Source organism: Ambystoma mexicanum, chromosome 2q (genome assembly GCF_040938575.1).
Source record: "Ambystoma mexicanum isolate Mex_15411 chromosome 2q, UKY_AmexF1_1, whole genome shotgun sequence".
Lineage (NCBI taxonomy): Eukaryota > Metazoa > Chordata > Amphibia > Caudata > Ambystomatidae > Ambystoma > Ambystoma mexicanum.
In genome coordinates this window covers 1439723706-1439750549 of record NC_090924.1, presented here as the reverse complement: position 1 = coordinate 1439750549, position 26844 = coordinate 1439723706, and the positions used below count along the sequence as shown (strand labels likewise).

General features: G+C 51.1%; 1 protein-coding gene across 1 annotated transcript in view; it reads left to right on the top strand.

Moving 5' to 3' along the window:
* The window catches only part of LOC138570244 (E3 ubiquitin-protein ligase TRIM15-like), a 541749-nt gene that overhangs the window by 10726 nt on the left and 504179 nt on the right, over positions 1 to 26844 (top strand). The gene's annotated exons all lie outside the window — the stretch shown is intronic.

Sequence of the window (26844 nt, the reverse complement as noted above, 5' to 3'; positions counted from 1 at the left end):
ACAGTGGCTATACTAAACAAATCAGTTACGTTTTTTATACAGTGGCTATTGTAAGGGTGCAGAAGTAGACTCAGGACACAAAGGTGGCATGCTTGTTGGTATAGATTTATATTGGACTGAAAATTAGCAAGAACCCTACCTGTCCCTATGACTAAGAGGGGTTTACCGCCTCAACTAAAACTAAGGATAATGTCGGAATGTCTGTCAAAAGTATAAAATCCTGTGCCCTAAACCTATTTCGGTCCCTTAGACTTCAACAGAAAACCTATAGCTAAACTGCACCCTGCTTCAAACAGGATGACTCCTTTATTCGGGATGCTTTAGGCAGTTCCAAAACGATATTTAATATTGGGAAGGCATCTCCCTTCCCCAAGCGTTTCTCAGCTTCTCTTTATCAATAGTTTCTTTATCACAGTTCTGTCTTCTGCCAAAGGATATGACTCCCTTCCTCTGGTCTTCTTATAATTTGTGCCAAAAGGGTCTTTCTTTCCCACTTGGCCTTTCCGTGGCTTTTGCCAAAGCGTCTCTCCCCTTGGACTTCTCGTAATTTATGGCAAAGGTTTTATTCACCTGGACTTCTTGTGCTATGCCCGGGGGAAGTCTTCCCCGGGACTTCTCATCTCGTTCTGTGGGTCACAGACCCCTTTTTTCAACTCTGTAATATATCTTAACTAGGCCTGGTTCACTATCCTGCCAGGACTCTCGTTCAGTCTCTTTGGGGCGCTCTTTCACCCCCTTCATTCTCAACTTGTCTCTCTTCAGTCCCACTAGGATGAGGAAGATGGCTCTACACTTCCACCCAACCACAGCCTCTGGGGTATTCCCTGTGACTTCCTGGTTCCTCTCTGCATACTTTTGTACTTGGTCTGCGAGGGTTCCGTTCCTCTGCAACACCAGACAGCTTCCCCTGTGCTCTCGCAGTCTTTGTTCGGTGGCTGTATCATGCTGGTTTCTCGTGGTAGCACATAGCCTGCAGCCATTGACCTGCTGCGACTGATCAGGTAAGTTGAATCTGTGTGTGTTGTATTGTACTGTGCTCAAAAACATGCCTTTTCCCCCTTCCGGGAAAGTCGAATCTGGGTGTTCCGCATTCCGGTAACTGTGGCATTGTTGCTGGTTCTCTCTAGGCTCCCACCTAAATCCCACCGCCCACAAGGCATGCCGTTCATTGTTGTGAGTTACTTTTTCCCCTCCTGTGTCTTCCTTTGTTGTGACCCCGGTACAAATTTTACTCCCGATAGGGGGAGGGGGAAAGCCATGATTGTGGCTCTCCATTTTAAGGCGTGGTCGCCCTGGTGCTGCAGCCTTTTGAGCCCGGGACTTCCTGCATTGACTTCTCCTCCAAACGCACGTTTTCATGACTCCATCAATCTTCAGGGTAAAATTTGTGCTATGGAGGGAGTTGTTTACAGTCACCTGCAAGAGAAATTAAATGCGAAAAATACAAGCACCAGAATCCTAAGAGACACTAAAGTCAATTAACTTGCTACACCTGAAAAGGAAATGAATACACGCCTGAAAAGGAAAAGAAACGCAGCCTCCCTGAAGATTGATGGAGTCATGAAAACGTGCGTTTGGAGGTGAAGTCAATGCAGGAAAACTTGACTGGCAACAGAGTGCGTGGCCTGTCACTATTTCTTAACCATACTGCAACAGGCTATTTCTTAATCTGTCTTTCTTTACTCTCCGCCCTTTGCAACTAATCCAGAACAGGACTGCAAGACTTATCCTTGGCCTCAAGCCCAGGGACCGTGTCTCTCCAGCACTAGAATCTCTCCACTGGCTCCCGGTGGCTGCAAGGATCAAGTACAAGACCCATTGCATTGTCCACAAGTCTTTCTGGGGCCGGGGCCCGCACTACATCCAATGGTCCCTTCCAAAATACCTTCCTTCTCAATCCCTTTGCTCAGCTACCTAAGGGTTAGAAGCTTCTCCAGGCAGAGAGTGGAGGGTAGATCCCTCTCCTCTGCAGGTGCCTCCCTCTGGAATGGCCTCCCTGCCCCTCTCAAACTTGAGCCGTACCACCTGAAGTTCCGGAAGCAGCTGAAAACTTTCCCCTTCTCCTCTGCTCTCTCTCTCCATCCCCTGCAGACCTATCTGACCTACCTGTCTGCTGTACTGACTGGTTGTTTGGCTACCCTCAGTCTAACTGGGTACCAGGCTTTTTCTTGATCAGTCACCCTTACACTGCCTCTGGGTTTACCATACACTTAGGGACTGTAACTGTAACCCTACAGTTCCTTGTTCTCCTTGCACTACCCAGAGACGCGCTGCTCTGGCTGCACTTACTCAGAGCATTGCTGCCTGTCTACTCCTCCCCTCTACCTTGCACTTTCTCCTCCATTTCCCCCTGCACTTCTTGTTCTCGCACTTGCACAATCGGAATGACACAAGGCTTAGTAAGATCATTTGTCTTTGTCCTCCCTCTGTCTGCCCTCCCTGGTCTTGTTGCGCCTAGAAACACTTGTGTACAGGCACGTTATAAATGACTTATTATATCATATCATACTGCGGCTAAATTCAATACAGGAGCTATACCCAAAAAATTCTGTTAACATTTTAAACAGTGGCTATAAGTCTTGAACAGTGTCTACATTAAGAAATGCAGCTAAATTCAAAGCAGTGGGCATACTCAAAGAAACACAGCCATATTCAACACAGTGGGCCTCATTACGACCCTGGCGGAGTGGGTTTACACCAGCGGTATTCGCGGCGGACCCTTCCGCCCTACTACGAGTTCCCGTAGCGCCATGGAGCCGTTTTCCGCCTGGTTTTTCCGGGCGGAGAAATCCATGGCGCTACGGGACCTTGTTGTTAATTACGCCACCGTATTTTACGGTGGCGTAATTAACGCCTTCCCCACTCCCATTATACCCTATGGGGCAAAAATGGGAATGGGGAAGGGTAAAATGGGGATTGGGGATTTACCGCCCCGCCAAGGTCGGAATGGGGCGGTAAATCCGCCAACCCCCATGGCGGTATTGGCAGCTTTCCGCCGTGCTCCATGGTGCATATTGCACCACGATCTCCGCCAGGGTCGTAATGAGGGCCAGTGACTATACTCAAAGATGCGGCTAAATTAAAAAACGGTGACTATACTTAAAGATGAAGCTACATTTGACACAATGCCAAAATCATAAGCGCAGCAGGGGTTTAGGAAACTACTGTGGTAATACAATGGTTTGGGTAGATACAAGACATTGGGCCTCATTACGAGGCTGGCGGTAAGGGGCTAATGGCACCGGTAAGGATGCCGGTGCCGTTAACCCTCTACCGCTGTATTCTGAGGCCCCTTAGTGGGTCCCACTAAGGCCGGCTGGTTTTCCCAGCCGCCCTTAGCGGGAGCCGCTAAGGGACCAGGGAGCTAATAACGGGCCCGCTATTTGCAGGCCCGTTATTAGCTCCTTCCCCATTCCCATTGAGCCCTATGGGGGCTCGAATGGGAATGGGGAATGGTTTTCAGAATGGGGACTTACCGGGTCCTCCAAGGTTGGAATGACCCGGTAAGTCCCCGTTCCGACTACCCTGACCCGGACGCGACTTTGGAGGCAGCCATGGTGCTAAAAGCACCATGGCTGCCTCCAAAGTCATAATGAGGCCCATTGTCAATCGTTAAAAATGCAGCACTGGCTATGCAAACAAAATATTCCTTTCTTACCTGGAGTTGTCTGCAGACGGCTTCTGGCGGCCTGGCTGGGGATCCCAGGCCGAACAGGCAATGGGTGATGGAGGTGTTCCACGGAGGTGCCCTTTGCCGTGGCCCTGAGCTGGCTTCCCAGGCAAGGCGGCGCTGGGGAAGCCTCCTGAAGTTAGGCTGTTCTGGTGGATCTGCGTGATTTTTTCTGTCACGGAAAAGTCAGTGACGGAAAAGTTTGCATGGGAAATGTACACACCACCAAAGGTTTGTACATTTCCCATGTGAACAAACACTGCAAATCACTACATACTCACACACACACCCACCCACACCCCCAACATAAACAAACCCTACTTGCCTTTTCTTCACGCTGTGTCACTGCAGCGCCAGTTCCCTTTCACTTCTGTGATCGGGAACCGGCTCTGCAGGGTCCTTTTCTTCTTTTTTTTTGTTAGGGGCAGCTGCAGGGGTTTCCCCCGCAGCCCCTGCTCACTATACTGTTTCCCCTGCAGCACCCATTTTTCTTTTTTTGTTTTTTTTCGGGTGTGCTGCAGGGCTGTCCACAGTAATACCCCACTCACTATACCAGACACGTTTATTTATTATTTTAGATTTTTTTTTTTACTTCCCTTCAATGCATGCCACCAAAGGTTCGAACTTTTGGTGGTATGCATTTTTGGACTTTTTCTACAGTCAGACCTTTTTTTCCAGTCCGATCATTCAATTCCGTTCTGGTCATGTGGGTAGTGCACTGGGCAATCCACATCACTGTGGGAAGGAATAGGGACGAGGGGCACTGAGGAGAGGAAGGCTGTGGGCTGGGCGCAAAGAGCTAAAAATGGCACTCAATTATGGGGAAGCCAGAACAAGTTACCAGCAATGGAGCATACTTTCTGGAAGATTCTGCGCCAGCAGGAGCGGTGAACTAATGGGCCAAGTAGAGTCTGGTGCAAGGAGAGGGGATTTCCATTACTCCCAGTGTTCCGGTCACGTGGGTAGTGCACCGACCAATCCGGAGTACATAATGTATTGTGGGCATTATGCTTTTCTTTTCATTAGTACCCTGGAAGGGGATGCTGGTCATTCGGGAAGCTCTGAACGCAAGCTGTATTCTCTGTCGCGCTCTGAAACACTTGTGTATGAGCGCAATAGAAATAAAATATCAATATTAATATCAATGGTTCAAGCCCGGGTTCTGAGCAAAATCTCTTTGCTGCTAGCCAGCAACCTGTACCTTCCCCGCTCCTCCTTTTCTTCCCTGCCCCCTCACCCCTTAGTTCCCGTGTAGTTTCCTACGCGGGTGCTATGAGTGTGTAATAAAAAAACATATCTTGCTGCGTGGCCGGTGCTGCACAATAATTTCCCAAGTTTGTTTCATTGTTGATGACGTCACAGCTGACAAGAATGAGGGCAGTTATGGCGGTCATCTAAGACACAGCAGCAGTAAGCATACTGGAAGGACAACTAACTAGAAGAGTAAATGAAGCCGATACAAAATGTCCTAAAACAAAATCAAATTTTATTGTGGGGCAATAATAGAGGGACTACATTTTATACATGCGTGGATTTTTGTCATGTAGTCAGGAGCTGGTATTTCTTCATTTACAGCCATTGGCAATTCCTCGTGTGGTAGATGTGTAACTAAGTGGACCTCACTAAAAGAGATTGTTTGCCATGGGAGCAGTAAACGTCTGTAGATGAAATTGGGATGATAAATCACTCAGTAAGCAAGAATAAAATCCGATCAGACCATGTAAATGAATGGCTATCGACTCCAATCGAGCTCACTTACGTAGAGACTATGGGCCTCATTACAACCCTGGCGGTAAGTACTGGTCATTACCGGCTTGGCACAAGTACTGTGTCTGTGCTGGCAGTAGACCGCTAAAAGCGGCCTATTACGAGTACGCGGGCACGACCTTTGCGCCATGCCGGTAATGACCCCACCGCCATGCCGTAAAAGGGCGAAAAATCCTCCTTTCCGGCATCGTACAAATAGCTCCTCTGGCATCCAAGCGGAACCGGAAGTAGCGTCATCGCACAGGAACGGGAAAGAGCACGACGGTCATCTTTAAAAACATAATCCATTGCCATCCACCACAACCAGGAGCCATCTGACCCCCCAGAACTCTGCCACACCTCCAACACTACCTGCTGCATCTCATCATGCAGAAAGCTGTCAAAAAAACCACAGATCGCCTGCGCAAGGAGCGCTTCTCCCGAGAGGAGTTGACCATGCTGGCGGAGACGCTGCAGGAACATGCCGATGTCGTGTTTTCCTCAGACATGTCCCCCCCTGCAGTGCAGCGCAAGAAACATATATGGGCGGAGGTTACCCAGAAAGTAAGTGCCGTTGGCACCACACCCCGCACTCCCAAAGTTTGCCGTAAATGCTGGGACGATCTGTGTTTACGCGTGTGCGGAGCATCCTCTCCGCCAACTGCAACCTGGGGATGGCGACAGGCGGAGGTGCGGAGTCCCCCATCAAATTGCAACCATGGGAGGAGATATGCGCCAGCACCATAGGGACCGGGGCAATTGAGGGTGTGGGGGACATGGAGCCAGGAGCCCCGTCGTCATCCGATGCAGGTAGGTGTCCCAAATGAAACAATGCTAATACCACCATGATGGTGTCCACCTGAACTGACAGTGCAATCATGTAGAGCAGGGTCCACCAGACACATACGTACAAGACTGCCTACAGGCAGTGCACAGCATCATCTTGTCCACATGCATAATGCACCACGTGTGTTTCAACCCAGACGCCTCCATGCATCACCCACCCAAAAGCCAAGCAACCCGTATGTCACTCCCCCAATGTCAATCATCTGCCATTCCATATGAATACAGCCACCCCAATGCATGCCCGATGCCTGTAGACCCATCACTAACCCTCTCCCTCTATTGGTCCCCCACAGGCACATATTCAGACAGCGGTGACGAGGACACTAGGGAGGAAGATGCCACACCACAAAAGAAGGCCAGGGGCGACGAGGGAGAACACCGCCCCTCGACTTCAAGGGGTAGAGGCCAACCTGCACCACTGTGGAAGGCCAAGAAAACCCCAGAGACCACAGCACCAATGCGCACTACGGCCCCCACAACAGCACCCACACCAGCCACCATCACCCAGGAGGCAGTGGCAGAAGGCACAGCATTGGCTGCCAGCAGCACAGTGGGTGAGACAGCTGCCACAGCAGCCGTATCGGACGATGAGGCAGACGTTCAGTTGCATGGCCCAACACCCGCCACAGGCCCTCTGCACTCACCACAACTATCCCCATGCAGGCTGCAGAACAGCAGCATGCATGGGCTGTCACCTGGTGATTCATGGCCCGCAAGTGCTAGCCCCATGCCAACTGTGCATGATGAACAAAGCATGGTGGAAACCCCTCACACACCCACCCCAGTTCCAACCAGCCAAGAGGGGATCAGGGCTATTCAGAGGCGCCAGGTGGAGCTCACAGGGCTGTTGACGCAGCATATAATGGAATGTGGCCGGGCAAGGGATGACATTAGGGAATGTGCTGCATCTCTGAAAACTGCATGATTAATAAATGCATTCAGCAGCAAAATAAATTTAAAAAGCTGACAGCTCAATATCTATCTGTGTCTGAAATTCCTTCCTGTGCATTTTTCACATTTAAAGTGTTTATGTACTTATCTTGACATAATAGAAATAGCCCAGGTCTACTTTAGCATAATAGTAGTCCCCAGAAAACGCTACACGTCAGAACAGACCCCCTTTGTTGACCAAGCATCTCTGAAAACATCAATCGAGACCACCTCGAAGGACATTTGCGCCGAATTGGCAGCAGTGCGGCACGTCCTCTCCGAAATGGTGGCAGCAATGCAGGCCATGCGTCCACCACAGTTGCTAGAACAACCTGGGACCTCTTTGAATGCAAGTTCAACCAGGACCAGCCCTGTGCGTAGGTCTGACCGGAACCTGCGCAGATCGGACAGGGGTGCACCTGGTGCTGGAGGAGAGAGAGGGCTGTAGGTACAGGCAGGCATACTGGTGCCATGTGGACTAATGTTGCACGCTACTGCACACCATGTGTGGGGAAGTCAAGGGGGAAGGGGGAGGGGTAAGAGGGTGTGTGGGGGAGTTGAGGGAGGAGGGGGAGAGGGTGTGTGGGGGAGTTGAGGGGGGAGAGGGTGTGTGGGGGAGTTCAGAGGGGAGAGGGTGTGTGGGGTGGAGGGCTTGTGCACTTTGTTATATTTCTTTAATACACCTGTTGGGAAATCATAATTCACATGTGCGGACATTGCTTATTGTGTACGTGTGCTTTATTGGTGAACAGTCTACAGTGTCCATGTCCCTGACACACCCAGTGCCCTTAGTGCCACCTCCATGTCACACTCCCCGTACATGTGTGCTAGAAACATTGGTTGATCAGAGTCTGACGCATGGCATGTCCCTCCTTTGCATTGCTGCCTCCCTGAAGTGCAGCCCTATCTCCACCCTCCTCATCCTCATCATCAGGTGGTTGCAGTTCAGTGTCAGGGGGCATAGGCACATTCCGTCTGATGCACATATTGTGTAGCATGACACATGCTATGACGATCTTGGCCACCTTCTCATGGCGGTACAGGAGTGCACCACCAGACCTGCTGAGGCAGCGAAAACGTGCCTTCAAGAGGCCAAATGTCTGCTCAATCACCACACGGGTACGTATGCGCACGATTGTAGTCCTCCACATGCCTGTTCTGTGGGTTCCGGACTGGGGTAAGGAGCCACCTCTTCAGGGGATAGCCTGCATCACCTGCGTGTGGGCAACAATGTATATGTGTAAGTCATCACATCATATGGGACCTGTATCAATGACAACATAGCATGCATTTATTTCCTGATTGCAACCACATTTCCATGCATGAATAGATACACACAATGTGACTGCTATGTGTGTATTCCACTTATGGACAGGTGTGCGTGCCATCGTCTAGTGGGCGCAGGGGGGTCCTGTTCCTTGTGAGTGCTCATGCACTGTGTTCGTGCACGCCGGTTGTAACCAGGATCTGGCTGATGTGCAGTCATTTGTATGCTTTCATCCTGTCACCGTTGATGGCAGCCTCCTGATGATCTCACTATGCACAACAAATGGCGACATGCAGTTTTGTTGCACCTCTGTGTCAGTGTAGTGGTGTATTAATATATTTGACCCTCATGTAACTCCTTTGTACGCAGTAATGGAGGACGGTCCTTTCTGTTGATGGTATTTGGTGCTGTGTATTGGCCATACTAATTGCTTGTAGCTGCATTGTGTTGCAGGGGATACGGTCTGATTGACTACAGTGCACATGTAGATGGCTATGGAATGGTTGTGACACTGCATCATTAACATGGTAGGGCTGCATACATCATGCATTATGTGGTCAGGTGTCAGGTCCGGTCTGGCCTGCTTTGGTGCTTTGGGGTATGAGCATGGTCCATTCTCTCAGGCACTCGCAGCCAGGTGAAGTATGCATCTACCCCCCCCAGCCCCCCCATATTGACCAGGTGAAGTATACATCTCCCCCCCATCTCAGCCAGGTGAAGTATGCATCTCTCCCCCCCCCATCTCAGCCAGGTGAAGTTTGCATCTCTCCCCAAATCACCTACCCACATCGCATTTCCATGAGCCTAACATGCAACTCACCGAGAAGCCAGGATCTCTGCCCTGCATGTCACTCCATGTAGCGTGCTATCGTGGAGTTCCGCATGACCATTGAATCATGGGTTGATCCGGGGAATCGGGCACAACAATGTGTGATGATCTTGTTTGAGTCACATACCATTTGCACGTTGATGGAGTGGTATAACTTATGGTTGCGGTACGCTACCTCCATGGCATCTGGGACCACCAATTCCACATGGGTGCAGTCGATGGCGCCAATGCAACCAGGGATGCCGGCCAGTGAATGGAAAGCAACTTTGGTGTTTGAGATCTTCTGGGCAGTCCGTGGTAAGTAAATGTGGTCGCCTGTGTGCTTCAGGAGGGCATCAAGCACTTGGTTCAGCGTACGTGAGAATAATGGTTGTGATATGCCATGCATGTGCCCCACTGTGTGCTGGTAGGTGCCTGTGGCCAGGAAGTGGGGCACAGACACTACCTTCAGTAGGGGTGGGATGGCAGTGCGTGTTTCAATCAGGCTGACAATGTCGTCATGTATCATGTCCACAATGGTGGTGATGGTGTCCCGGTCTAGATGGTACAGGGTGTGGATCTGCTCAGGGGTTAGGTTGTATGGACTGGCTCTGATGCGAGGGATTGGGGGCTGCCTGCGTGGTACCACTGGCTGCACTGGTGGTGCATGCTGGGCCTGCCTAACCCTCATTCTCCTCCTGCGTCTCCTCTGTGCTGCCTGTTATTGTTGTTGTTGTTGTTGTAGCTGGAGTTCCACTGCAATCATGTCCTCCAGCCCCAGCATTGCTAGTAGTATGGGAATCATTTTGGTGTGTGACTGGGTGTGGGAAGGGGTGTGGTGTGCTCCTTTTGTGCTTGCCCAGTCTATATTTCCTCCACCTGTGCTGATTGTGTGCACCTGTGGCAGTTGGGAACACTGCACATGGCCGTTTACGGGAGGCCCGCAATGCTGGTATTTACTCCATGCCGGTAAGGTACTTTTCGGCCTTCAGTGGGCCGTTATTTGCATGGCCGCCTGACTTGTGATGTCCTCCTGTTTACGCCATGCCGGTGTTGCCGACATGGAGGGTCGCGTGCCCGCGCCCATGCCGCTATTAGAGGCACTGTTAATTACGGTGCCGCTAATAGCGGATTGCCGAGTCATGATCGTCAGGAGCGGTAAGCGTTGCTGGTAATCCTTTACCGGCATCGTTGTTCCCTTACCGCCCGGGTCATAATGAGGCCCTAAATGTCTCTGGATGTGAAATCGGGATTAGAGCTCACTGGCTGGGTTGAAATTAAATGAAACACAACCATTGAGATGGACAAAATAGGACTGGGAGATCAACATTATGGCATTCAATATATGGTTGAGCAGTATTGTAGCATGGACCGGTCTAGGTTGCATTTTTTAATGAGATTTTTGCATAAAGTTTAGTTATTACTTAAATTAAAATGTGATCATACACCGGGCTGCAAATGTGCTTTAGTGTTACACTAGGGGGTCGCAGGACTTAATGTGGGATTGTGTGACAGATTATCATTTGGCAAGATTCTAAACGCCCTTCTTTTTTAGATTTGTATTACTTAATAAAATGATGCAGGTAATTAAATCTGCTGATGGGATTACCCTTTCATGAGTTTAACACTAAAAGCATTGTGTGTATCTGTGCCTTGCTGCATCAGTATCTTGATTTGCAGCAGTTGCTCACCAGTATGATTGAGCAGGTTCAGACTTTGCCAGTGTCGATTTGACGGCTGTGGAGGTAGCCAAGTATATGCAGCACAGGGGATGAATTTAAGATATGCACCCTTGTACCAAAACTACGATGATAAAAGTAACCCAGGCTGGGGGCATGGTTAACTATAAATATAAGCTATGCATAGGTTAAGGCATGCTACTACTCCTGATCGTTGCAGCCACATTCAATGTGATATCAGACGTGTGTCCGCTCATGTGAGCCAGCTCAGCTGGGGAAGGTGATATGTATTCTGACCAGACAGGTTGAGCCTAAAAACTGACAGGACAGGAACCTGAATGACCGTGACTCTTATTTGATCTCTTGTTGAGGATATGAAACATCCTCACCTAAAGATTACTGCACCACAGAGAGCTATGCTGGACCCGGTTTTGAAGGAGCACACCCATTCAAAGGGAGTATGCTCACAACAGGCTGCTTCTTTTCATCCCAGTGAGAGCGAAGAGGGTGGGGTTAGTGTAGACAGGAGGGCTGTGTACAGTGGAGGGAGACTTCCACCATCTTGCTTTTCTCTTTCCCCTCTCTCTCTCTCCTTCCTGTCCCCTCCTCTTCTAGAGCAAAGCACTTTGGGTTTGATGTCAGAAGGGCAAAGTCAGCTGATTTCACAAACAGTGATTTGACTTCTAAGGCAGGCTAGCTTTAGTCAGATCACCTGCAGACGTTTACCTTTAAGAGAAGGGGTTTCCCCACCACTTCTTTGATTCTCTCTTGAACATGAACCTGAGGAAGAATTCATTTGACCTCTGTTGGGAGAGTTGATCTCTCCAAAGTCCTCTGCCAGTCAGGTGAAGATTGAGCATCCAATGCAGAGGTGTGCGCTGTCATCCAAACATAACAAAGAACCATTAGGGAAGACATGCTGCTGGGATAAGACCTCCCTCTCTTAGTACCCATGACCTCAGCACATTGTAGGACTCCTGAAGTTTTTGACCAGTATCCCTAGTGCTTAGGAGAACAAAAACAAGGTCCACATATTACCCTTGAGACCATAGACTCACAGCAACCAGAGGAACAAGCAGCCAGGAATCCTGCGTTCATAACGTGGAAACAATTAAAGCTGTGATTTAAGACTGTTCTAAGCCCTGAAATCCACACGACCCATCAAGCTGCTGTTGGCACTCAATGAACCACTGTCCTGCATGTTTGAATCTATTCACTGCCACGCTGTGCTAGCCAAGTGTGGTGTTGCCTCTGCACAAACTACATGCTCATTATTGCATGTGCTGCCTTTGAACCGCTGATCAAAACCGAGAGCATCTTCGCTGCCAATGCCAAGGACCCGACCCTGGTAGCTCATCGAGCCCTGACCACCATACGCCGCATTATCGCTCGAGCAGCACTGTGTATCCAGGCTCTAGCATCTTTGCCGTCAAACCAACCATCAAACAGACCCTGATATCCCTTACCATCCACAGCTCCTCAAGTGCTTGATCAAACTGATCCAGCAGAAATATGGATTCTGCCCCCAGCCTCATCACAGTAGAACAAACTGTCAAACCTACCATGGTGGCACTTCCGATTCGCCCTTCTCAGGCATTGTGTTTGAAATGCTGAGAGCCCATGTTCAAACCCAGCTGAACACTGCTCCTTGCAATAGAACGTGACTGCTGCTCCCGAACCTCTGAACTGCATCATCCTTGAACCAGTTTGCCATCACACTGCACCAGTTGAGCATGTCGCGGCCCGGCTAGCACATGACGCTGCACCCACTGTTTCAAGAACTTCCTCCTTCAACTGCGAGCATCTTCACTTCAAATCTTCCAACCAATCTTTCCAACCAATCGCAATCCTGTGTTTAGCCAAAACATATGCCAGGTCTTTTAATTTACTCATATGTTTGGCTCTCCTTGGCCTTGGGAAGGCACCTAGCAGATACTCCCAAGGGGATCCTACGTCCAGAGTAATTTCTACTCCCGCCATAATGTGGGCCACTTCTCCCCAGAATTTACTTCTCTCCACTCATGACCAGAACATATGCACCATCTCCACGTCAACCATCCCACACTTCGGGCACCCCTGTACCTCTGCCCACCTAAACTTAGCTGTTGCATGTGAGGGTAAGTATGCTCTGTGGGTCGCATATAGCTGAATCTGCTGAAATCGTACATTTCTGGACACCGTCCACTTCTGCCTCCCAACTTCGTCTTATATGGATTACCTCCTTCCCCACCTTAGTCATCAACAGCTCATATATACGGGAGACCTCATGTCCCCTTTCCGCAACATCATAGAATGTTTATATGGCCCCTTCCGGTTGTGGGGCTGGATCGGTTCCCGGCCACTTATCTTTCATGATCTTCAGGAGTCAAGTATGTGTGATATATTGTCCCCGATGCAACCCTGTGTCCTCCACCAATTCCTCAAAATCCTTGGGCTTCCCTTCCACGAATACATCCCCAGTCGTCGCTATTCCCACAGGCTCCCACCTCCTCTTAATGTTCAATCTAACCTGGTCCTCCCCCCCCCTACCAGCGCCAGCAGTGGTATTTGCGGGGAGCATGGGTTAGGATCATTCATCATGTGGCACGCCCTGCGCCAAAACGTATTTGCCTGATGCAACAGTAGATGCTTCCTATCTATTTGCTGGTTGGGTAGCCATATCTCATTCAGGAAGCACAGTGCACTTTTCCCGATAGCATCCTAGATCCGGGCGTCTCGTCCTCCGCTAGCCATTTGACCACGATTTGGAGCTTACTAGCCAGGTAATACACTTCGAAATTGGGAAATTCCTCCCTGATCATATGGGTTCTGAAATTTCCACAATGCTACACGACTCCTTGAGTTATGCTAAAGGAACCCCCTACACATACTTTGAACTTTCTCGAAGAACTTCTTTGGTATTCCATACAGGATATTCGCAAAATAGTGTAGAAGTCTTGGCAGTACCGCCATTTTCAGCAAGGCTGCTCTACCCATCATGGATAACGGTAATCTCATCCAAAATACCATGCTCCACTCGATTCTAGTTATCGCCCTCTCCGTGTTATGCTTATGTTCTAGCTTCGGGTCGCGATATACATCTATCCCCAAGTACCGACTCCCATTTTATCGGAAGTACCGGTAGCCTGTCTAGAAGCTTCTCTGCGTACTCTCCCAAGGGGTATAAGCACAACTTATGCGGATTCACAGTTATGCCCGACAGTGCGGCGTATCGTGCTAGCACATCCAGTATAAACTGCAAATTCTCTTTTGGGTACCGCAGGTACAGGAGCATATTGTCGGCGTACATCGAGACAAAGTGTCTTTCGCTCCCAGTTCTGATACTCGCCTCTCCATATTCTTCCCTCAAATATACGCCAACGGCTCCAACGCCAGTATAAAAAGCATCGGAGTCCAGGGGCATCCCTGTCTCATACCCTTGCCCAATTGCCATTGCTCGGAGATAATGGGGCCCATCTTAACCCTTGCCAGCGTACAGCATCCTCACCCATTTAATATATGTAGGTCCCATCCCATGTTCTTCTAAGACCGCTATCAGCCAACAGAACCAAAAGCTTTAACCGCATCAAGGGAAACCACTGCTACTTCCTGCGGTTCCCTCTGGGTGTAATCGATTATGTGATGTAGCCGCTGCAAATTATGAGTTATATTTCTGTGTGGGACATATCCAGTTTGATCTGGGTGTACTAGTTTGCTGATAACTGGTTTTAGCATATTTGCCATAATTGATGTAAGGATCTTACTGTCCTGGTTAAGTAGTGAGAGTGGTCAGTAAGACCCACAGTCTGTATCTGGTTTATTTGGTTTTAGGAGTGGGATAATTATCACTTCCCGTAGTGACTCTGGCAATCTCCCTACTTGTAGTGCCTCGTTAAACATTTCTAACATTGGGGAAGTACCTCTGCCATGTATTCTTCATAGAATTCACCTGGGATCCCGTCGCTTTCGGGCACTTTATTCGTAGGCAATCCCTTTACTAATTCCTCCAACGTGATTGGGATCTCAAGGCTATCACTTTTTTCTTTATCAAGTTTAGGAAGCGCAATCTCGGACAGTGCCTCCTACAAATCAGCCTCCCCAGAGTCCTCGTGTAACTGTTTATAGTACTCATGAAAACATTAATTCACACCTTCCTGGGTCTCCAGCAGCCGTCTCACTTTTTCCCTTTCATCACCCTTATCCACTGCTGAGAGGTCTCACCCTTGTATAACCAGGCTAACAACCTGCCCGGCTTGTCCCCCTCAGCATGCTGTCTCTCTTCATATTTCTTATAACTCAGTTTGCCTAGTCGGTCCCAGTGATCTCTACATTCCTTCTGCAACTGAGATACTTCTTCGGCCTGCTCCGGGGTTCTATTACCCAGTTGCATGATCATTTCTAATTTTTTTCTCCACCTGCTGCAGGTTTCGATTTATGACCTCTTGCATCCCCTTTAACTTAGCTATACCAGCCCCTCTGACCACCACCTTAAAGGCCTCCCACAGAGTCCCTGCCGAGTTTACACTCCCAGTGTTATGTTCAAAGTACTCTTTCACCTCCGCCCTCAGGCCCTCCCTGAACCCTGTCTTTCGGTGCTTCCACTCTTAGTCTCCAGAATGGAATTCTGGGGTTTCGGGGAAGAACTTGGCACGTCACGACCGGAGAGGCATGATCTGACAGGACTATAGCTTTGTACTCAGCCCTGCAGATCTCGTGTACAATTCCCTTCCCTGTAAACACATAATCTAAACTTGTGTGGAGGTTCTATGGGGCGGAATAATGTGAGTACACCCGATCCTGTGGATGCTTCACCCTCCACACGTCGACTAGTTGAAAGGCTTGCAGCATTGTGTTTAGGGCCTTAGCCGAAGGGGTAGGGTGAGCTGTCTTGTGATGTGATCTGTCCATCATTGGGTCCAGGACGCAATTAAAATCACCCCCCCCCATATCATCGCTCCATCTATGTATGGATTAAGCTTTGGGTATAGGCATCTGAAGTAAGCTGCAGTGTTCTTGTTCGGGCCATAAACATTTACAATGCAAATCTCTTTACTTTCCATCATCCCCCTGTATCATTACTATCCTGCCATCCTTGTCAGAAATAGACTGTAAGAGTTTGTATGGACTGTGTGGTGCTACCTAAATCAATACTCCTCTGGCATATGCCGAGTAGGATGCACCTAGGGTTGTTCTTTTTCCATCTCCGTATAATTGTATCTTGTTTTTCTTTGGTCAAGTGAGTTTCTTACAACATCGCTATGTCTAGTTTCAGTCAACACCCTGTTTCTTTTAATATAACTGTTCAAGCCCCTCACGTTTCAGGTCACAATTCTAAGTTCACCCATTCTTCCCAACCGTGTCCTCCATTTTACTCCCTCCTATTCCTACATACCCATACTGTGGTGTGCATTTGTTGGCCAACACCCCCTTGAAAACTCCCCCAACTGTCCCATCCACCCCCACTCCCCAACTATCTCCAACTGTTGCCCAGCTCCAAAACTGAATCTTAGGCATCCATGCTTCTTGCACCTTTCACGGGCATTGCTGGTACTCAGAGTGCAGCAGGAGGATACTGTACTACTAGTATACTAACTAACCACACAAGGGGGGGAAGAGTGATCCTGCGCGCCTCATAATACTATGAATCTTTTGTGCTCCCTGCATATCGCAAACAACCAACAACGTCATTCCCAAAAGTTCCAGTGTCTCTGTCGCCCAGTTTATATCAGCATTAATCAGGTTACAGTGTACATTAGTCCCCTATTGCAGCTGCACTTATCATTCCTTCTGCCGCCCAGTCTCGCTGCTCCGTCGGCATGTTCTGCAGGTGCAACCGGTCATTCGCCTCCTCGGGGGTCTCGAAGAAGAAAGCACGATCCTTATGTATCACCTTCATCTTTGCCGGATACAGCAACATATATTTAAGGTTAGCCCTACGTAGTCTTCTCTTCACAGTTCCGTAACCCATTTTCTGTTTCTGCACCGAAAACGTGAAATCCGGGTATGCTGTATTTGCTGAGGCCCGGCTGGTGGTGCCACCTTTCCGTAAATATTCCAGGATTCTCTGTCCTTATAATTAAAAATCTTTGCGATGATCGGTCGGGACAGGGCTCCAGGTGGCGGTCTCCTTGTCAGGGCCCTGTGCGCTCTCTCCACCGTGAACCTTTGGGTGAGTGTTCCAGCACCAGTCTCTTGCAGAATCATGTCCTCCACATAATTGGTCAGGTTCTGTCCTTCTTCGCCCTCCGGGAGGCCCGCACATTGTTTCTCTGTGTCCGCCCTTCTGCCTCTTCCGCCCTTTTCTCCATGTTCTGCACCTGTTGTTTCAAAATGGAGACCTCCTGGGAGTTGTCCTTGCAACTGCTGGAGTTGGCTTCCACTTTCTTTTCCAACACCCCTGTATGCTCCGACAGTTTTCTGACATCTGGTCTCAGAATGTTCATATCTATTTGCATCACATCAATCTTTAATTCCAATGACGTCTTCAAATCCACTTTGGCAGCCAATATTTGCTTGTCCATCCTTCCTGGCGTGTTTTCTTCGCATGCCTTGGTCGACTGTACCTTTGCGCTCTTTCACCTGGGTGGGCTTGGAAAATGCATCCAGGGATGACTGTTTTGCTTTGCCTTTATTTGCTTTAGTCATCATTGTTGAAGTTCCATGCCGCTGTGTCCTCTCAATGTCAGGTCTTACTGGGTAACCAGCCAATTGCTACCGTGCTAGCCCGGATATGCTCTCTGTGGTATGTGCTATGATGTCCTTTGTGTGCCAGCCTTCCCAAGTCTTTTACATGCTTGCCTCCTCAACTACAATTCCAGCAAACCTTGTTCCTGGCTATAGAAGTAGCATCCGACAGTGCGTGTCCTCCTCGTTTTACGCCCAATCATGTTGTTTTCTGTGCTGTTCGACAATTCCTCCAGTTGCGGCCTAAGGTTCCCTGTGTCCCCCGCCACTGTCTAGGCATATATCCTTTGCCAGGGCTCTTGTAAATGTTGTTCACACTGTGTGGCGTAGATACCTCTGCACCACTCCTTATTCGGTTAATCTTTTGACCATAACATCATTTGGGGTCCTTTCTCTTTATGGCAGGGGCCTTTGCCGTGTGCTTCTGTTGTTTGCGCTCCTCACCCCGCCTCAGCGTTTGTTGGTACAACAATGGGTGCTCCTAGTATCTGGACGTAGCATATTCAGACATTAATCACTGGCAATTCTGGTAACTCTCTAAGCACTACGTTCCAGAGATCTCATGCTGACTACTGCTGCAGGTTCCTGCTGGCCGATCTCATCTCCACTACACACCAGGCACTGGCACTGCAGGGCCTCATTGGCATGTGACCGTATCGTTGCGCCCTTGCCCACGCTGCTTCTGCCCTTGTCTTCTCCTTTGGACGGGTTGCTTCGTTACAGTCCCAGCACTTCACGTACAAGACCTGGCTTCCCCTGCTTTAGCAGAGAGTCCGTGCAGCCATTCTTCGCTGCTCGCTTCCTTCAGTGCGTTTCTCTCGCACAGTGTTGTGTTCCCACCATGCTTCCGAAAACCCCTCCGATGCACAGGTCTGTTTCGCTGTGTCTGGTATAATGCGCACGTCGGGCCCAGGTTGTTTCCGATGTGTGCGAGTTACCGCAGCACTGCTCCTCGCAATCCAAACAAATCGAGTGTACTTTTCCTTTCGCTTCTAGTAACACGGCCCCATTCAGTCCTCAGATACGTGCCCACTGCACTGGGACTTACCGTCCATTGTTTCGGCAACAATGTACCCTAATTTGCAACAATGTTGGTGTGCTCGCCACAGATCTAATGCTCGCTTTTCAGCCAGGCTCTCCGCACAATGCCTCGTACAATGTTCTGCTCCTAGCTCCCACGATTCCTAGGACTCCAGAGCGAGGGGCACGACACTTCGGTCTCCAGCACACAAAGTAATTGCACGTTATGTACTACACAAGCATTCTTTCCCTTAACAAGGGCTCATCAGTCGGGGCAGCGCAATGCAGGGATGTCCTTTCACAGTCGGCCGCGGGATCCCAGCTGTTGGGGGTTTGTCCTTGGCCCCATGCGGTCCCGTAAGCCCCCAACCTGGAAAGACCACACTCGACACACGTCCTTCCAGTTCGGGCTTCCCGGTCGCTCTAACGCGGCCGGGAACGCCCCTTTATTTATACAGCACGCAGCGACGTGCAACGTCATGCCGCCGCATGCGCGTCCCATCATGGGGCAGCGCCACACTCCTCCTTTTTCAGGAGGACACACAACTGCTTTTTATTATACACTGCAAACCACACAAACAATTAACAACAACAATTCACGCCCAAAACCCCTTTAATGTCAACCACCCGGGTCCCCTCATTCCGGTTGACCAAACAAATGTCCCAGCACGTATTCGCTGAGGTAAGCGGGTTTCCCTCGCCCAGCCCTCTGGGGGTAGTCCTTCTGCAGACGTCCCCCGGACCGGGGATTCCGGTGGGCTGGAGGGGACTCCTCCGTCCTCAGGCACCGCCGCTAAGCCAGGCTCCAGCGGTGGCTCAGTTCTTGGATCACCTAGTTTCTTAAAGAAGCTGACGTTCCGGGTGACAGCAGACCTTCCGTCCGAGGCCGTCACCATGGACCGCTTTACAGCCACAACGTCCAACGGCTCCGGCTCATAGGGGAGCGAGAGCTTTCCATGGGGGTGTCGGTTGCGGATGAGGACTTCATCCCCCGGCTCGAGCCGCTGGGGCCGGAGACCCTGTCGCATGTTCTCCTGTTCAATCCTCACCCGCCGGTCTGCCTCCACCTGTTGGTTGTCGATCACTCCCAGCTCCTTTTCCCCGATTTCGGGTAGCAGACCCCGGGGGCATCACTTGAACAGAGCCTCAGCCGGAGCCACCCCCGTAGAGGCATGGGGGGTGGTGCGGTACACCCGCAGGAATTGGTATAGGGCTCGTTGGAGTGACTGCCCTTGTCCCTGAGCGATCCTGAAGGTCTTGTTGAGTGTCCGCATCAGTCTCTCAGCGTCTCCGTTTGCTCGGGGCCACAACGGGGACACCTTCCTGTGCTGAACCCCGCAGCTCTCCATAAGCTCGGAGAACCGCTCGCTCTGGAACGGCGACCCGTTGTCCGAGCACAGGGTGTGGGGGAAACCATGGGCCGCAAACACCTTCTCCACGGCCACAACCATGTGCTCAAAGGCCACCGACTCGACAAACTCCACCTCCGGATATCGTGAGTATTCGTCGACTATTACGATGAAGTGGGTACCTATGGACGTGGATCCAAAGTCTGCATGGACGACCTCCCAGGGCCGTGTGCCTCGGGGCATTACCTCGATGGCTGGCTCTCGCTGTAGAGGAGAGGCCGCCTGGCACCATACACAGGCCGCCACAAAGTCATCGACCCTCCGTTCAAGCTCCGGGAACCAGACCTTCAGCCGCAGCCTCGACTTGGTCTTGGCGGCTCCCTGATGCCCATGGTGGGCCAAGGTGATAACCTCCTTTACCTTGGACTGGGGGACCACTATCCGGTCACCTCGGAGCAGCAGGCCCGACACCGAGAACGACAGCTCATCCTTGACCTTCCATAGTTGTTCAAGTCCTGTCTTGGCCTCCTGGGTCCGCCCCACCAGAGCTTCCAGGATGGATTTCCAGGAGCCGTGCTGCATTGAGTGCTTCAGGATCTGAAAGCACTAGTCCTTGGCCGCGGCAGCCTCCAACTCTGACAGGGGTATCGCATTTGGTGTGGCCGCCTTCACCACCATTCGAACGTGATCGTCGGCCTCCTCCGCACAGGTGTCATACTCCTCTCCCCCACGCACTCCCGGATGTCTGGAGAGGTAGTCCGCCGCATTGTTGACACCCGGCCGATACACCAGTGTAACTCCATACTCGAGAAGAGCAAGCATCCACCTCTTGATCCTGGCCGGGGGCTTCGAGGATGACCCTGCCAGAATGGGAAGCAGGGGCTTGTGGTCTGTCACCACCGTCACTGGACGCCCCAAGACATAGAGTCGAAAATGTCTGCAACCCCAGAGGACCGCCAGCGCCTCCCCCTCAATCTGGGAGTATCTTTGCTCAGTTTCCGAGAGCGCTTTGCTGGTGTAAGCCACGGGCCGGATGTTCCCGTCCCGGTCCACTTGAGTCAATACAGCACCCAGGCCAAACGGACTGGCGTCTACAATGATCTCCGATGCCAGCGCCGGATCGAAGAACGCCATGGTGTCCTCTGCTGTCAGGGCGTTCTTAATGTCCTCAAAGGCCGCTTGCTCCAGTGGGCCCCAGTGCCAGGCCGACTCCTTCTTCGTCAGTGCCCTTAGTGGCTCGGACCTCGAGGCGATATTTTGGATGAAGCGCCCACAGTAGGTCACCATCCCGAGGAAGCTTCTTACGTCAGACACAGACTCGGGGGGGCTGCGCCTTCTTAATGTCCTGGACCTTCTTCGGATCCGGCGAGATTCCTCCTCCTTGAACACAAACCCGAAGAATTCGATGGAGGGACGCAGGAACTCGCATATGTCCCGATGAAGGGTGAGGCCCAGCGATTGTAGCCGCTCAAAGGTCTTTCCGAGCTTCCTCAGATGGTCCACCTCGGTCTTTCCGAAGACCAAAATGGCATCGCTAATGTTTAGGACACAATCCAGATCTGCGAGGGCGCCTCTATTGATGTTCTGAAATATTTCTGCCGCCGATGACACCCCGAAGCTCAACCTCTTGTACCGGTATAGTCCCCGGTGAGTAGTGAATGTGGTTATGTACCGGGACTCAGGGTGGAGGACAACCTGATGATACCCTGCTCGAAGGTCCAGTTTGGAAAAGTAACGAGTCCCTTGCACTTCGGCAATAATGTCATTGATGGTGGGGGTGAGATGCCACTCCCTCTTAATGGCCTTGTTGGGCAGCCTCATGTCCACACATATCCGGACAGATTCGGGTTGTTTGGGCTTCCTAGCCACAACGATTGGGGACACCCAGGGGGTCGGGCCCTCAACCTTCTCGATAATGTCTAGACCCACCAGGTTGTCCAGCTCCTTGTCAACTTGCTCCCTCAGATGAAACGGTGCCCTGCGGTGTCATCGATGTGCAGCCTAACCGGGTCACTGGTCATCCTTCCAATGCCGTTGAAGAGGGCGGCATACTTGTCGAGCAGATCATTGATGTCCTCGAGGTACACCGAGTATGCGAAGCTGACAATTCCGAGAGCCTCGGCGGCAGCACAGCTCAGCAGAGTGTTATTGCTCACGGGGTTCACATAGAACCGGGCTTCAATTCGCGAGCCCTCATGCTCCACACTTGCCACAAAGGCACCGTCCAGTGGTATTGGTTCCAGTCCTCCAAACACAAATATGCGGGCTCTCGGCATGACCAGCTTTGGGGGGGCGATACAAGGGCATCATAGTGCCCCCGGGCCATCACATTGACCGAGGCTCCCGTGTCCACCAGCACCGGGACTGGCGAGTGGTCGACCTCCACCACACACCTCGGTTGCCTCCTGCCCTTCCCCTTCAGGACTTCCACGCTGGAAACAAAGAAAATGTTCTCTTCCTCTTCCTCCTCGGCCTCGTCCACCTGGGCATTCTCTTCACCCTGGTCCACCTGGGCCACATTTGGCGGGCAGTTCTGGCGTGGAGCCCAAATCCGAGCCGGGCCTCTCGGCACTATCACGGGCAGGGCTGCCCTGCACACCCTCGAGAAATGGTCAGACAGGCTGCACCTACCACATGTTCTCCCAGCCGCCGGGCACTCCGTCGGGTGGGGGAGGTCGTAGCCGCACTTCGGGCACGATTCCCCGCTCTCCCAGCTCTGTCATGGGGTCCCCCACCAGGCCTTCTCACTCCTCTGCCGCCACGCCACACGGCACACGCCTCCTCCGACTTTATCGAGCGGGACCCCGCCTCCATCTTGCTTGCCGGAGCCTCCGCCACCTCATGGCACCGGCCCAGTTCCAGAATGCGGGGAAGAGTGATACCCGGCTCTCTCAGGACCTGCCTCCTGAGTTTGCCGGAGGAGCACGCCTGAATCAGCATTGTGCGCATCATGTCCTCCGCGTCCCCCCACGCACAGCCCAGGGAGAGGCGGCACAGGCGACCATAAAAGGTGTCCAGTGTCTCATCCTCCTTTTGTTTGGCCGATAGCATAACAAATCTTTCATAGTCCACGTTGGCGAGGGGCAGAAAGTGGGCCAGGAGTACTGCCTTGGCCGCATCGTATGTGGCATCCGCTGGAGTGAGCGACTCAAAAATTTCCTGGACCGCAGGCCCCGCGGAGTACAGCATCGTAGCCATCCTGCTGTCGTCGTCCATCACCTGAGCGGCCCTGAAATACATGTCGAGGCGACCAACCCACCTCCTCCACCGGGGCCCCATGCTGGATGGTGGGCCCGACGCATCAAATTCGGGGATGGGCTGCAGGGCCGCCTGGCCTCATGCCTGAGCCATGATGCGAGGTCCTGGCTGAGCAGCAAGCTGTACAGCCGGTGACCCCTGAGGCCCAGGAGCTTGACCACCTACTTGAACTTGAGGGGGCAGCTGTGGAGCCGCTGCTGGTTGTTGCACTGGAAGCGCCGGGGGCTGAAAGGCCTGTCGATGAGCTGCCGTCTGACCACCGTCCTGGGGAAGCCGTGCGGCTGCCGCGGCCCCACTGTCCAGATCTTCAATGTCACTCATGGGCTTGAGCGCACAGGCACCCCCACCTTGGGTCCTGAGGGCTGCAACTCAGCCACCCACCACCTCCTCATAGACTGACCACCCCACTCAGGCAAAGCAACAGTCCAACCTGGGGGCGAGGTGGTGGTATCTTGCCCTCAGCTCACCTGAGGCTGCCTCCAGCAACAAGGAGATCGAAGAGAAGACAGAAAAACACCAACATGAAGATCCTCACTGCAGCAGTCCACCTTGATGATGAAGGGGGCGAAGAGGAAGCCACAGCGTCCTGATGATGAAAGGGATGAAGAAGCACCGTGTCCTCTTGCTGCAGCAAGACTCAGGGGTGCAGGCGTTCCAAAAATTAAGCTGAGAAGACAAAGTGGGCTAAGCAGGCCCAGCCATATTAGTCCTTCTCCTAGCTTGCACTCGACGTAGAAGTCCCAAATCTGGAGTAAAATCCACAAACCAGGCATGGGCGTGCAGATTAATCTGCCTGCAAGCAGAATATCCAGAAATTAGACCTGGATCACCTTCACCCTCCAAATTGGAGCCTGATGAAGTTCCACGGCCTCACTGACAAAATGGCCGCCAGCCGCTTGTGCGATCCGCAGCCACGGCATGAAACGAAATGTCCGTTCCTTCCGTTTCAGGGAAAAAATTCGGAATGCTTTCACCGCCGGGCCCGGGCATCCGCTATCACTCGTCGCCACTGTTGGGGGTTTGTCCTTGGCCCCATGCGGTCCTGTAAACCCCCAACCTGGAAGGACCACACTCGACACACGTCCTTCCAGTTCGGGCTTCCCGGTCGCTCTAGCGCGGCCAGGAACGCCCCGTTTATTTATAAAGCTTGCAGCGACGTGCAACGTCACGCCGCCGCGTGCGCGTCCCATCACGGGGCAGCGCCACACCAGCCTTGTCACAGCCGCCCCTCAATATGCATTACTGTCCGTCGGCTCAATCCTTTGTCTTGGTGCCACAGCCATCTTGTTTATGGCACGAATGGACTTTGCTCTTCTTCCACGTCTCCTAACTTCCATGCCTCATCCAGTTTCACTGAAAAGATATCTGCCTTGTTCTCCATACGTTCACAAAGCACGAGATTCCAAATTAAATGTTGTGGACGACGTTAGCCATTTCTTTTCTGTCCGGATCATGTAGGATCTGCAGGAGCTTGTCAGGCATACGTCTTATTCCATGGCTATATAGCCAACCCCCCCCCCACCTCCCATCCCCTCAACCCCCCCCCCTGTAACAGCATTGATGCCGGTTTGGAAACCTACCTGTGCACACTTCTGGTAGATTGGAAACAAGGTTCCGATCATGTTGTACGCATCATCCACTGGTAGAACGTCCCATCAACTGATTCAACCATGAATCCAGGGCATCGCAGGATGTGATTCGTTCCACCCTTACTATTTTGTATATGCTTATTCCGTGCTGTATGTATTAATGATTTTATGTTTTTATTCCTATACTCTCAATGGGACCACAATAATATAATACAATTCTGTAAATGCCCCAAAGGCCGCTCATTCAGACAACTTGTCTTGATCGCGGCAAAGAGTACATTGTGTGCCAACTGATATTGCAAATGTTAATTATAATGAGGCGATTGCTCGGGCCCTTATCTTTGGTGGCGGTGCCGTTACCGGCCCGACCATCTCACCACCAAATACATATCGCCATTCGCACCTGCCAACCTACACTGCAGGTGCTAAAGCCTGCAATATATTGAAAGAAAAAGTAAATTCACACTTACTTCTGCCCGGCGACATTACGTAGCTGACAGGTAGTCCATTTTCAATGCACTGATGTAATCAATACTGAAAACGCACTCCATCTCAAAGAAGTCTTTCTTTTAGTTTATTGTAGCCTTCATCACCCACGTGTGCTTTTTTCGTAAGTGCTAAAAGCTCTTGGAGGATTGGGGTTGGTGGACATGTGAGGAACAAGGCGATGGGAGCACTACAGGAACTCTATACAGGGGATTATACCAGTGAATACAGCCCAGGATACAAGCTCCCGGATTAGCTAGCTCACCCTACCTGGATGCTAATTACAGTTAGTGGACAGTACATGCAGGAAATAAGCCTCGGGTGCCAAAGAATACCTCATTTCCTTTTTCCTGTTAGTCATATTGAGGCAAAATTACACGAGTGGGCTGACCCTGCAGTAAAGACCCACCGCCCAATGTAAGGGCCAGAGCAAACAAGGGTCCCTTAACGCAGAGGTGGGTCATTACCGGTGGCCATCGGCCCCACCACATCACCAGGAGATACCACTGTGGAACGAGGAGCTAGTACAAATAGAGTTACGCAAATGTAACTTCCACGTAAGATGGAAACGTATCATTTTGCCAATTTATGACCCTTTATACTTTAAATGTTGTATAGATGCGTCCCAATCTTTATTTATATGTTGTCCCAAACATACTGAGTTAAATTAGCATAGGTGTCTTTGTTCTGCTTCATTTGGCCTGCAGTCAGAAGTAGCTTCTGGTATCTGTTAGTATCAAGCTGACCAGGCTTTTCTAGCCTACAAGCAGGAGCTAAATAGCTCCCCTCAATTTCGATTCCTGCTCTTAGCTCCCCCGTATAAACTACACTGGTGCTAAGGGGGGGGAGCAGGGAATGGAGGTGAGGAGGCAAACATGACTGCCATAGTTAGGCAGAAATAAAGGCATGCTTAAGGGCAGCGGGAGCAGAATTCTAACTGAGGTTCTTCCCTCTCCCTCCCCCGGTAGGTCAATAGTCTTATTGTGAGGGGGGAGCTTCTAACAAAGGTGACAAAGGCAGCTCTCTCCTAGAATACCAGGAAACCAAATTTGAAGGCAAATTGTGCCACGGCAGAATCATGAGCCAGGAAAAAGTCTCCTACACATTCTTGGCTTCAATCCACGTACCAATGAAGCACCCCTTGCCTTTATCTTCGGGTTGCAGTTTTTCAGGCTTTTCCAACCCACTTCCGAAGAATCCACAGCGAGAACACTCCAAGGCCAAGACACCACGGCTATGGCAAAGTCTTAGGTACTCTTCTAATAATCAAAAACAGAGGTGTGATTTCTCCCACAAGGTCGGCTCTCACCAGGTTTCTGTGGTAGCATGAACGTTTTGTGTATTTCTCTCCTCAACACATTGCTGTTCAAGGGGTTGGTCCTCGGGCCACTCGCCTCCTTCCTATCCCTCTGTGTAGTTGGACTATCTCGTTTCTCATCCTGCCTCTATAATCTGCCCTATAGTGCCCTCTCTGTTTTTAATAGCTACGGGGACCGCTCTTCCTCTCTCCTCATCAGGCGGAGTAAGTATATC